General features: G+C 50.3%; 1 long non-coding RNA gene and 1 other non-coding gene across 18 annotated transcripts; both read left to right on the top strand.

The window, feature by feature from the left end:
• The first annotated feature begins 249 nt into the window (after positions 1-249).
• Positions 250-11351, top strand: LOC102393855. Of its 17 annotated transcripts, XR_003107688.3 has the most exons (5): positions 1544-1850; positions 2026-2148; positions 3532-3789; positions 4167-4214; positions 10721-11351. It is a non-coding gene; the product is annotated as an uncharacterized LOC102393855 (long non-coding RNA). The 17 variants fall into 17 exon arrangements; XR_006640754.1 differs by lacking the exons at positions 1544-1850; positions 4167-4214; positions 10721-11351 and adding exons at positions 834-1155; positions 4215-4315; XR_006640756.1 differs by lacking the exon at positions 3532-3789 and having other exon boundaries at positions 1530-1850.
• On the top strand, positions 2185-2371 carry LOC112584129. Its single transcript, XR_003108475.3, has one exon. It is a non-coding gene; the product is annotated as a small Cajal body-specific RNA 16 (non-coding RNA).
• Positions 11352-12495: the final 1144 nt, after the last annotated feature.

Here is a 12495-nt window from a genome sequence, read left to right as displayed (position 1 = left end):
CTAAAGATGCTGACCATCTTTTTTTTTTTTTTAATTATCTATTTACTTATTTTTGGCTGGGCTGGATCTTTGTTGTGTCACACGGCTTTCTCTAGTTGCAGCAAGCAGGGGCTACTCTTCCTTGCAGTGCACGGGGTTCTCACTGGGGCGGCTTCTCTTGTTGTGGAGCACAGGCCCCTGAGCGCTGGGGCTCCCTTAGTTGTGGCATAAGGGCTGTAGAGCGCAGGCTCAGTAGTTGTGGGCTTAGCTGCTCTGAGGCACATGGGATCTTCCTGGACCAGGGATTGAATCCATGTCCCAGGCTTTGGCAGGTGGATTCCCAACCACTGGACCACCAGGGAAGTCCCAACATTGACCACCTTTTCATGTGACCATCAGCCATTTGAATGTCTTCTTTGGAGATAAGTTTGAATTATTTGTCCATTTTAAAATGGTTGGTGGGTTGTTTTTTTTTTGTCTCTTTGTTGTTGGGTTTTAAAAAGTTTATCTTTTTAAAGGATGGGGAACACATGTACACCCGTGGCGGATTCAAAAAAAGAAAAAAAATAAATAAAAAGTTTATCTGTATTAACTACTGGATTTCTGAAAAATATTGCATCTAAAAACAAAGATTTACTGATAAATGAAGGCTGGGACCTGTTGCAGCCTTTTTATGTCACATACAGAGAAATAGAGGCCCATGAGTTAAACTACACTGTAAGTAGCAAAACCGAGTCTGTCTGACTGCTTGCCTCACCTCCTCCGATGTCACTCAGCACTTGGAATGGGCAGCACGCAGGTGCGGGCTCTGTGAGGAACTACACATGCAAAAACAAACCCTGTCCTTCAAAGACTTGCAGCTGGCAGAGCTGGGAGTTGAGGGGGTATAGTGAGAAGTTCCCTGTAATTGAGGAAGGGAGAGAGTGGTGGCAAACAAGGCTAGATTCTGAAGGATTTGAATGCCAATAAATTGGAGGTTTTAGCCTGGAGACCCCCAAGTCACAAATTCAAGCACCCTCCTGGGACCGCAGGTGGTATAAATGTGAATAATCGGGGTAAAGCAGTAGGGAGTGGAGGGGGCCTGTGGCTAACCAGAGTGCTCGCCCAGCCTAAAGGCAGATTCCAAGATTGCTGGTTACAGCATATTCAGACTGACGTCAGTTTGGGGGGTTCCAGGTAGGTTTAGTGGGGAGACGCAGTGTCCTGAGGCCGATGGTCTGGGAAGAGGCTCCTGTTTGTTGAACCTGCCCAGTTGTGGCCACAGAGAGGGCCATGGCTTCCTCGCTGGCCAAACTTGGAAGAGTAATTCACCTTCTCTGCAAGCATGGCTCTTTTCACCCGGAAAACAGGAGTGATCATTGTATCTATCCCCTGCCTCGGGATGCGCCTCCATTCCGGAAATCTAGGTGGCCTCCTGCTTCACTTGCTCTAGGGCCCTTCCCTCCAAGCTAGGGCGCTCCTCTCCAACATCTCGCGGCTGCGGCCCCTTTAAGGCGGCCATGGAGGACCCAGTTTCAGAGCTAAGGAGATCTTCTAGCTGCCGTCTCTGTGGTAAGCCGTCACTTACGGCAGGAAGTGCGTGTTCGGACCTGCTTTTGACTGTAGATTGGGAAGGCAGGACCGCCACGTGTTCTGTGGTGTCAGAGGGGCTGTGCTGGCTCGCTCCCACCCGCTGGCCGAACCCCAGACCCGCAGAATGACGCTGATCCGCGACGCCAGCTCCCGCCCTGGGGCGCTGACGAAACTCCCGGCAACCGGAGTTCAGAAATCGTTCCCAGCACAGAAATTGGGTGTTGGACGGAAGAGGCCAAACTCAGGCACCAGGATCAGGGTGAGGGGCTACAGTAGGAGGCGCTGCACCCTTTAGAAAGGTATTGGATCCGGGGCTGGAAGGGCAGCATGAGGTTTAGGGTGTGTGTAAACATCCATGAAACTTACTCCGGCCGCCGCCCCTGACCTTGGGCGTGGGGTAGCTCCTCCCGGCCGCCGCCCCAGACCTCGGACGTGGGGTTTATTCTCCTAGAGCACGTGGATCTCTTTCCCCAGGGTTTTATGAGAAGATGAGAGCTCTCTGGCCCCCGGCGGTTGGATGAAGGCATTGCAATCTTTGCTACTCCTCTGCGGCGAGCCCAGAGCGTATTCGGAGTGATGTCAGTTTGGGGGATCCAGGTAGGTCAAGGGTGGAGACGCAGGGTCCTGAGGCCAATGGTCTGGGGAGAGGCTCCTGTGTTGTTGAACCTGCCCAGTTGTGGGTGCAACCTTGTACCAGGCAGCCCAACCCTGACCTAAAGTAAATTCCTAGGAGAACTTTTTCCTGGGTTTTGAATTTGCAGTAACAGGTGTGAACATTCTAGCAGCAGTTTGATGATCATGTATGATACTGCAAACAGAACGTTCGTTGAAAGAAAAAAACCTATAGACAGTGTTCATGTATATGTTTTATTCAATACTTTATGATACTTTGGCCAGGCACCGAACTAAGTGTTAGGGGCACAGAGATGTTACAGACCTTGTTCTCAGGAAACTACAGCCTAGTTGGGGAAATAACCCTAACGAGAGTATAATTCAAGCTGATATTAATGCTCTGAAGGAAAGCACAGTCTTACAAGAATGCGTGTCTCAAAGAACCTGATGGAGACTGCAAGGTTTTCCTGAGGTTGAGACCCAGAGTGGGCTCTGAAGGATGTGTAGGAGTTTGCTGGGAAGGCCAGGGGACAGCTTGTGCAGAGGTCCAGTGGCCTAGCTAGTATTGGCTAGTGGAGGAACTGAAAAAAGCCCACTGTAGCCCAGAACGTAAAGTGGAAAATGGCATGAAAAGAAGCTGAAAAGGTGGGGGCGGGACAGGCCACACAAGGCCTGCAGCTCATTTGAGGATTCGGAGCTTTGTCCTGAGGATTATAGGAGGTCGGTGTGGGTTTTTTTTTTTTTTTTCAGTGTGGGTTTTAAACTAGATAATGTGCTAAAAACTGTTATTTCAAAAGAGCCCTGTGTACAGAGCAGCAGTCAAGCAGAACTCTCTGTGATGTTGGAAATGGCCTATATCTGTGCTGTTCAGTAGGGTGGCCACAATCCTGGAGTGAAATTTTGTTTTATTTATTTATTTATTTTTTTGGCTGCACGGGGTCTTTGTTGTGGCACATGGGCTTAGTTGGTCTGTGGCATGTGGGACTCTTCCTGGACCAAGGATCGAGCCCGTGTTCCCTGCACTGGCAGGTGGATTCTTAACCACTGGACCACCAGGGAAGTCCCTGAAATGTTAATTTAAATGTAAATGGCTACGTGTGCCTAGCAGCTGCTGCGTGGAACAGTGCAGGTCTAGAAATTACTGGAAGGGCAGTGCCACCCTTACTGGAATCGTGACACCTGAGCCCTTTCACTTCCTGGACAGAGGCCGAGACGAGTTTCACTTGGAGAGAATCTTCCTGTTGGTCTTTGCTGGGATCTCACACAGTAACCACTAGTGGAACGGTTTCATTTTTATTTCCTTGGTGTGGTTCAGCTTACTCCGTGAAGCATCGTTCCTCCTCTCGTCTTTGCCCGTTTTTTTGTCAGCACACTGATGGAGAAGCGATCCTTCATCACGTTGAAGTACCTACAGTGGTCAAAGTGTTATGTCTCTGCTCCGGAGGGAACGTCAAGAAAAGTGTGGTCCCTGGCCTTCCGGGGTTTGGGGTGCAGAGAGGTAGACAGCAGGAAGTGCCGGACCCCAGCAAGGCGAGTTTCCAGTGGGACCCGGCAGGATGTCACCCTGTGAGGAAGTGAAGGCCGTTTCCAGCTGATGAAACGTGACAGAAAGCGGGAAGCATGAAAGTGAGAGGATTGGGGAGCTAAAGAGTTGGGGCCAAACTGGAGGACTACCCAGTGAGAGAGAATGGGAGGAGAATGGAGGGATAGGCAGGCTGGTCTTGAGTTATGGGGGTTGTCAGAGGGCAGTTTACTGTGCCTGGTGTGGGCAAGTTTCTGAGGGCCCCACATGGTGGTGGGTGGATGGCCCGGTGTGCTTGGAGTGGTGGGGGGGGGTTGTTAGGAAGCCACTGGATTGGAGCCTGTAGGCTTGGAAGGAGGGGGGCCGCTGGGTCGCTGCAGGGTGGGCACCAGCCACATCATGTTCTGGGTGGAAGGTAGATTTTAGGTTTTGAAGGGTATTTTATCGTATTAAGACAGTTTTACATTCTCTGAATATTCAGACTTGCTGAAGTTGAACGAAGAGCTGATGCACTGTACTTTGTTTGCAGGTGAGTTCACTGGAGGAGGTGTGTGCTTGCCGAGTGAACGCCTGCTGAGTTTGTTTCTGCCTGGTTCTCTGTGCCTGAAATATAGTAGTTGTGTTTTAGCATTTTCTGAGTTTGTCTGATTTCATTCTTATCTACATAATTTTTGGATGCTGACCTGCTTAAGATCCTGTTTTGTTTGAATATAAATGAAAGGAGTCAGACCCCAAGGAGACTTTTCGTACATGTCATGGCTTCTGCGCTCAGTGACCACCTGCTGAGCGTGTGCCCTTGGCCTCCAGGGGGCACAGTGAGCAGCTCAGTTTCCAACCGAAGAGTAGCTCAAAGTCACACACCCTCCCGGCTGCTAGTGCCCTGGACCTGTGACTTAGTCCCTGAGCACCCAACTCACCCAGGCTTCTCAGTGGGTGAGGAACCCCCATCCCCAGCACACACCCAGGGCGCATACACATCACAGGACCTGGGGGCTTTGTGTTAACAGAGGTTGGGGGCTCTGCTGGCACGGGGTGGGGCCTTACTTCCCAGCAGGGATTCTCCCAAGTCCCAGTGTCTTCGAATATTTCTCCCTCTGTTGATGTGGAGCAGGAAAACTGCCGGGGTCCAGCCCCGGTGGATCCAGGGAATTCGAAGCGGGGATGGCGTCGGCGAGGATCAGGAAACAACTGCTTAATTAAATGTTAATTAAGGATATAAAGAGTAATAGAATGAGGATAGCTCAGTGAGGAAATTCAGTGGAGAAAAGCTGAATAATTCAGCCAGAAGGTGAGAGAAAGAACGACATGGGGAGACCAAGTTTGGGTGAACAAGGCCTGCACTTTATTTTCCAAAGTAGTTTTTATACCTTAAGTTATGCATAGAGGATAATGGGGGAAGGGGTAGAGTCATGCAGTAAGCCAGGCTTTCTTCCTGCAAACTTATCATATGCAAAAGTTTAGGTGATTTGCATCATCTTCTGGCCCAGAGGCCTGTTAACATTTTAAGACCCTTTCTTCAGAAAACTTATTTTTCTCTAAAGGTGATTAGTCAGGTGCCAACCTCCAAAAGCATTAAAGTTGCATTCCTATAGGGCAAAGGTGTGGTGGGCTACAATGAGAAAAAGAATTAACTCAAGGGTCCCAGGTTACAAACATTAAAGCTACTACTTACACCAATTATATTAATCAATACACTGCCAGGGACACAGCAGGTAAGGGATATGGAAACTTAGCAGCAAACATTGGCCCAACAAGTGAAAAACCGTTCACCAATACAATTTTTAATCAATCTTAACTGCTCAAAGGAATCTGTGTTTAGACAGTTTAGAACATCTCCTGCCTCTCACAGTTGGGAGGCTCTGAGCAATCACATGTGGCCGGAAAATCCTATTCAGGCAGGCTAGAGAACTTCCAAAGGAGTTTGTAGGTTGAAACACTATCACACCCAGAAACTTGATTAACTGGAGCTGTAAGTTAACTCTTTTTTTCAGAGAGAGGTAGTGGGGGACAGCCCCCCGTAAAGTCAGAGGTGTAGGTGAGAGCACAAAGCAGAAAGTAGGCAGACTCTGGTTTTGGGGGTAGACGCTCGAGAATTTCCAGGGGGACTCCTGAGGCTAGATCCCGCCTTTGCATATGCCGAGCCGCCTTCCTCATGACCTTTGTCATGGGTGGAGCTCCTCACGCTGGCTCCCAGCAGTGATAGAATTCCAGTTGAGCTATTCCAGATCCTGAAAGATGATGCTGTGGAAAGTGCTGCACTCAATATGCAATATGCAATATGCACTCAATATGCAATATGCCGGCTCCCGGCAGAAAACCAGCCTGTGTTTTGAGCTGTGATGGTGGTAGCGCCATCGTCAGACTGTCAGGCCATCTTGCTGATGTGATCATAAGTTTTTTGCGATATAGAAAGGCCCCCAGGCCAGGCCAAGCTATAATCTGGGGCTTGCCGTCAGTGGCTGTGCACCTGACTCCAGGCTCAGGCAAACGCTCGTGATACACACGTTGTCACGTGAGTTCTATAGAGTTAATTGGCATTCAAGGCCCTCCAGAGCCTGCTGTACCGGCCTTGTCAGGCTTACGCCCTGTGTTACCACCTCTGTCCCCACATGGCTTGCAGAAGTCATGATCCAGAGGAGGAGACAAGCCCAGGAGTGCTTGGCAGGCTGCCTGATGCTTAGCTGGGTGATTTCCACTCATCTCTTCCAGTGTAGTGGTTCAGAGAGGCCCAGGAGAACCTGGCGAAGCCCTGTCACCTCTCTGAGTGGCCCTGTCTGTCCTCACTTCAAGGTCAGGGGCTCGAGCAGTCCCAGGGTTCAGCAGACAGAGGCTGCCTTCCAAACCCCCCCAGCAGGACCCTTCCCCTTGGGGTCCCAGGGGTCCCAGAGTTTGAGCTGCAGCGTCATGGGCAGTGTGCCGCTTTGTACCTGACACCCCCAGCACTCCTCCTTTGCGGGGAGGAGAGCATCCTGCCCTGGCTTTGACAGCTGTACCTTGGCCCACTGCTGTGTCCCCTCTTCCTCACACCAGGGGAGTACTTCGGACAGGCCAGGTTTCTTGTGGCTGCTCTCATCTCACCCCACAACAATCATGTGAAGCAGTGACCCTGATTGTCATCTCCATCGTGCAGATGAAAGAACTGAGGCCTTGAGGTTAGGGATACAGAACTGGCAGAGGCAGACCCTGAACCCAGAGAGGACGCTCTTAGCACTACACACCCAAACCCCACTCCAGAGACGTAGTCCAAGCAGGGCTGCCGAGTTTAGCAAATCAAAACAGGCTGCCCAAGTTAAGTTTGAATTTCAGATAAAAAAATTTTTTTTATAGTATAGCCTAAATATTGCATGCGATATACTGACCAAAAAATTCTGTTGTCGGTTTGGAATTCAGATCTCATCAGGTATTCTGTATTTTATCTGGCAACCCTAACCAAGGCAAAAGCCTCTGCACAGCCCTGTGAGAGGAAGTGGGCGTGGGGCTGGGAAGGTACCACCAGCGTAACAGGTTGTACAGAGCAAGGGCCAGGAAGTTTGAGTCCTCAGGAGTGGAAACCTCTTGGAAAACAGGCCTTTCAGTCCCCAGAGCCATTCACAAAGTCTCCCCAAGCAAAGATGGGGCAGAGTGTGGCCTGCAGTTCTGAGGAATTGCTCACACGTGCAGAGAAGGTGGCCGCGGGGATGGTGGGGGGCGAGGTGGGGCAGAGGCGCCCAGGGGTGTTGCGTTAGAGTTTGCCGCGCCTTGTGGTCCACTGTGTAGTGTGGGCTTCAAGGAGTCAGCCTGGGGCTCTGCAGCCGTGGCAGCTGGCACACCGAGGAGCTGGGGCCGGAACAGAGTCCCGTGGTGGCCCTGAGGACTCCTGACAGTATTGGAGGCAACGCAGGCCACACAAAAAATTTTAGATTGGTGATAGCCATGTTGAAAAAGTGAAACGTGAAATTACTTGTAATAATTTATTTAACTCAGTATGCCAACAATGGGCTTCCCAGTTGGCGCTAGTGGTAAAGAACCCGCCTGCCAATACAGGAGACATAAAAGACTTGGGTTCAATCCCTGTGTCAGAAAGATCCCCTGGAGGAGGGCATGGCACCCCACTCCAGTATTCTTGCCTGGGGAATGTTGTGGACAGAGGAATCTGGTGTCTCCTTTGTCCATGGGGTTGCAAAGAGTTGGACACAACTTAAGCTACTTAGCACACACGTACACGCACCACAGATGGCTTCAATGTGCAGTCGTGCAAAAATTATTAGTGAGACATTTTACTGTTTTAAAAAACTGGATCTTCAGAACCCAGTGTGTATTTTACACTCGCGGCTCGTCTGGGTTTGCCCCAGCCCCACTCTGAGTCCCAGTGGTCACGTGTGGCTGCCACCACGGAAGGGGCACGTCTGAGACCTGCATGCGAGTCAAGCCTTTGCCCTGATTCTCAGGTGTCCAGGGAGGGAGGGAGTGAGCTCACACTGTGGAGGCTGGCTGTCCTGTCTTTGGGGTCATCTGATCTTCAGTGCCACCTCAGGGCCTAGGTATTACTATGCTGCTCTTTTGCCTGAGATCACTGGACAAATGCTAGTGGGTGTCCTCAACTGCCTGATTGCCATCACGGTCTGCAGGGATCTGGGATGTCTTCAGGGTCATTCCAGGGGCAGGACTCCCAACCCGCCATTGCTCCCGCCTTCCATCCTCTGGTCAGCTTGCTCAGGGTTCTGGCTGCCAGAAAAGCTGGCCAGTTCCAGTCAAGGCCAGCCCTGCCCTCCCAGTCAGCCCCTCCAGGTTGCTCCCAGGATGGGACGTGAGCCTGGCTGAAAACGTATCTGGAGTCTGAAAGGAGATCAGCTCCATCCTGCTTTTTGTGAAAGGAGCCACTGGGGACCGAGGCCCCCAAGTGCCCGATCTAAGCCCTTGCCAGAGAGGTAGGGGCAGCCCCACAGCCCGCCCACCTAGTGCTTACAAGTGTCCTGGGGACAGCTGGTGCCGCACTATTAAACCTATTCATTTCGCCGGCCACTTGAAGGGCCCGTCTGACTGCTGTGACTCGGCAGGGCGGCCGGAACCAATTTCCTGAGGATGATAGATTTCTTCTCATTTGCTGCTCTCAAGCTGTGGTTGCTTCTGTGTACAGGAGCAAAACACTTTCAAGAGGCCGTCTCCTGGGACTAACCTCTGGGGGAGGGGGCTTTGGAAGGGGAGATGTCCTCGGCCCCGTCTGCGTGGCGGTAGGGGTGACTGGCTCCCAATGCACAGGGATGCCAGGCCCGGGGAGAGGAGAGGAGGGATGGGCAGGCTGGGGAAGAGGATGAGGCTGGGAGGGGGTGAGGAGGGGGTTGGAGTGGAGGGTGGGCTGCTAGCCTGTAGCTCCTGCTTGGATGTCCTCTGAGCAGTGCTTCTCAACTTCGGTTGCACTTCCAAATCACCTGGCGCTTTAAACATCCCGATGCAGACTTCCCTGGTGGTCCAGTGGTTAAAACTCCAGGGGAGGGGACCCAGGTTTGATCCCTGGCCAGGGAACTAAGATTCCCGTGTGCCACACAAGGGGTCCGATGTAAATAAATAAAATATTAAAAAAATAAGAGACTTCTCTGGACTTCCCTGGTGGTCCATGCTCCCAAAGCCGGGGCCCTGTTTCTACCCCTGGTCAAGGAATTAGATTCTGCATGCTGCAACCAAGACCTGGTGCAGTCAAATAAGTAAACAATAAATAAATATTCTGCCACCAGGCACCACTGACAAGAGAGACAGATTTTGAAGGGTCCAGGGTGTGGCCTGGGATCCGGATCTTTCAACATTGCATGGGTCATTCTAACATCCTGGATCGAGGTGCTCTCTGTCCTGCAGGTGTAAACAGACCAAGATAATCCTCCGTCTAGAGAAATCACCCGACTTGCAAATGGGCCAGGAGACACTGGGCGGGCCAGATGTGGCCCATCCCCAGGGGTTGCCTGGACCTTTGTCTTTCTTTTGAAGAGGCTGTTCTACACCTTAGATTGGGGAGAAATTGGGCTGTAGAAAATGGAAACAGTTCCTGTCCACAACGATGCAAATGGATCTCGTCCCACACAGATAGGATTGGCTCCTGTCACCTGGAAAAGACGGCCTCAAACATTACCTCTTATTGCCCCATCAACCAGTTCTGCATCTGTTAGCAAGTTTGGTCTAGCGTTCCAGATTGCCTGTCCACATGGCTGATTTTCAGATTTTCCTTTCAGCTGGTCTTAACATCTTATCAGCTCCCTCATTAATTAATGAGCTGGAAACAGTGACTTACATATGTCCATTTTATGTGTGAAAGTGCTGTGTTCAACTTTTGAAAATTATAATTCAGCCCCTCCCGGGGGGAGTGGGGTGCGTCTTCCTGCCCCCTCGGCCTGTCCGGGCCCTCCTGCTGTTTCCACTGCCTGGTGCCGGCTGCACCTCCCCGTCTCCCCAGTGAGGCTCAGATGTAGTCACAGGAAGCTGCTTATAGTTGTTGTTTAGTCACCAAGTCGCATTCAGCTCTTTTGCAACCCCATGGTCTGTAGCCCATAAGGCTCCTCTGTCCATGGGATTTCCCAGGCAAGAATACTGGAGTGGGTTGCCATGTCCTTCTCCAGGGAATCTTCCCAACCCAGGAATTGAACCTGCGTCTCCTGCATCAGCAAGCAGATTCTTTACCACTTTTGGCCACAACCTGCAGCAATGTGGGATCCTTGTTCCCCAACCAGGGCTTGAACCCGTTCTCCCTACATTGAAAGAGTGGAGTTGTAACCTCTGGACCACCAGGCAAGTCCCCATAGTAGTTATAAATAATTTTTAAATGTCTCCCACATGGAGTTAGATCCCCTTTTCCATTCTTGATACGTGTTTTTACCTTTTTTCTTGGCTAAAGTTTTTCAAAGAAAAAACTTGTTTTTTTGATGCTCTCTGTTGTCTATTTCATGAGTTTTTGCATTTGCCTTTGTTATTTCTTTTATCTCACTTTCTTAAGCTTTACTCTGCTGTCTTTTCTTCCTGGCTCCTTGAATTGCCTGCTTGACTCATATTTTCCACCTTTCTTATTTTCAGAGATTTTGGGCGCCCTTTAAGTACCATGTTAGCTGCATCTCCCACGTCCTGATGCCCTATTGGACACCTACACGCTGCTTCAGACTTTCATGGTCCTTCTCCAGCTGCTGCCAACACTTCTGCCAGGACCACCCCACCCCCCAGAGCGGGCATCCAGGCTTGAGAACGCCGGGGCTGCACACTCCGTAAATCACAGCCGTGGGGTCACAGCGCTTCTGCAGCATTCTGTCGTCAGTACAAGTCACGGGGTCAGCCAGATTCAAGAGAAAGGGGAATAGACCTGACCTCTTGTCAGAGAGCGACAAAGAATTTTCTGTTCTTTTCCATCCACCATCACAATGACTATATGGCCCATTTAGTCTACCTATATAAAGTTCAAAACAGACAAGACGAATCTACAGCAATAGATATGTGAATAGTGGTTGCTTCTGGGGGCTGGGGCTGGGGCTGGACTGAAAAAGAGTACAAGGGATTTTCTCGGGCGCAGACAAGACTACAGTGATTGGGGGGGGTATCAGTTACATGGATGTATATGTATTTGTCAAAACTCACCAAACTGGACACTTAAGAGCTGTGGGTTTTAGTGTATAAAATTATACCTTAATAAATAAACAGGCAACAACAAATACTACAGAGTTGTCTTAGTCTTCGTTCTGCTCCCCACTCAACACAACACACACACACGCACTCACACCAGAGCCAGAGACAGAGGCTTGAGAAGTAATCTTCCCAAGCTTATTTGGGAAGTAATACTTATTTGGGAAGTAATCCCAGTGGGCAAGAGTGAGGGATGTGGAGAACAGGAGAAGAGGGAAAACCAGTTCAGGACGCATCATCAGTTTTACCACTGTTGGTGGTGACTGGTGTCTGGTTTGACCAGGACCTTCTCAGGAGCCTTATGAAATGCATCTCAGAACTGTCTGCCTGGAAGGACAAACGGGAAGCACTGTTTCACTGGCTCGTGTGCCCCATGGGTCCAAGCTGACTTCTTGACGTTAACTCCCTGGTACTTCTGGGCTGTTATGAAGTACCAAGGAGTTACTTGTTGCACTCAGGTGTGACCGCCAGCACCAAGATGGCGCCGATGACTCTTGCTCGTGTGTTCACAGCTCTGGGTGTGCCAGTGTGTTCTAGCACTTGTGGACACAGTGCCACACATCTGCCAGCAGTCTGGCACACCTACCAAATCCTGGCAGACAGCACAGCTGCGCTGCGGGAGGTTACTCCTCACCAGGTAGCTTCTGTGAACCTCTGATGAGCCAGCCTCCTGCTCTCTTGAGTTCAGATGCTTCCAGATGATGGAGTATCTGCTGAGACCAGTGGATCTGATACCATCCATCATCTGCACATTATCACATCTCCTTCGCCTCCAGGAGTTGGGAGTAGAAATTTATTGAGATAGAGGGGAACTTTCTGGGGGGGAGGTAATACCACTATAAGGATGTAATCACTCCATATAGTGATAGAGGTTTGGTTAAACAGTGTACAAATTTGTCAAGACACAGTGAGTGTGCACTTCAGATCTGGGCATTTCATTGTGTGTAAATTTTATCTCAAAAGTAAAAACATATAAAGAAATAGCTCTAGCTAATGATATGTATGCTGAGTTCTTCAGGAGAAGTGTACAGATGACAGCAATTTACTTTGCAATGCATCAAAAATTACGATGCATGGGCTGCCTCAGGCAAGTCACTGAACCCTTCTGTTTCAGGCTCAGTCTCTCCACGTGTGCTAAGGGTCGAGTTAGGCCCACCTTGAAGGTAGGGTTAAATGGA

The sequence above is a fragment of the Bubalus bubalis genome, chromosome 3, assembly GCF_019923935.1.
Source record: "Bubalus bubalis isolate 160015118507 breed Murrah chromosome 3, NDDB_SH_1, whole genome shotgun sequence".
In the NCBI taxonomy this organism is placed as follows: Eukaryota; Metazoa; Chordata; class Mammalia; order Artiodactyla; family Bovidae; genus Bubalus; species Bubalus bubalis.
The sequence above is the reverse complement of the archived record's forward strand: the minus strand, read 5'-3'. Positions and strand labels throughout refer to the sequence as shown.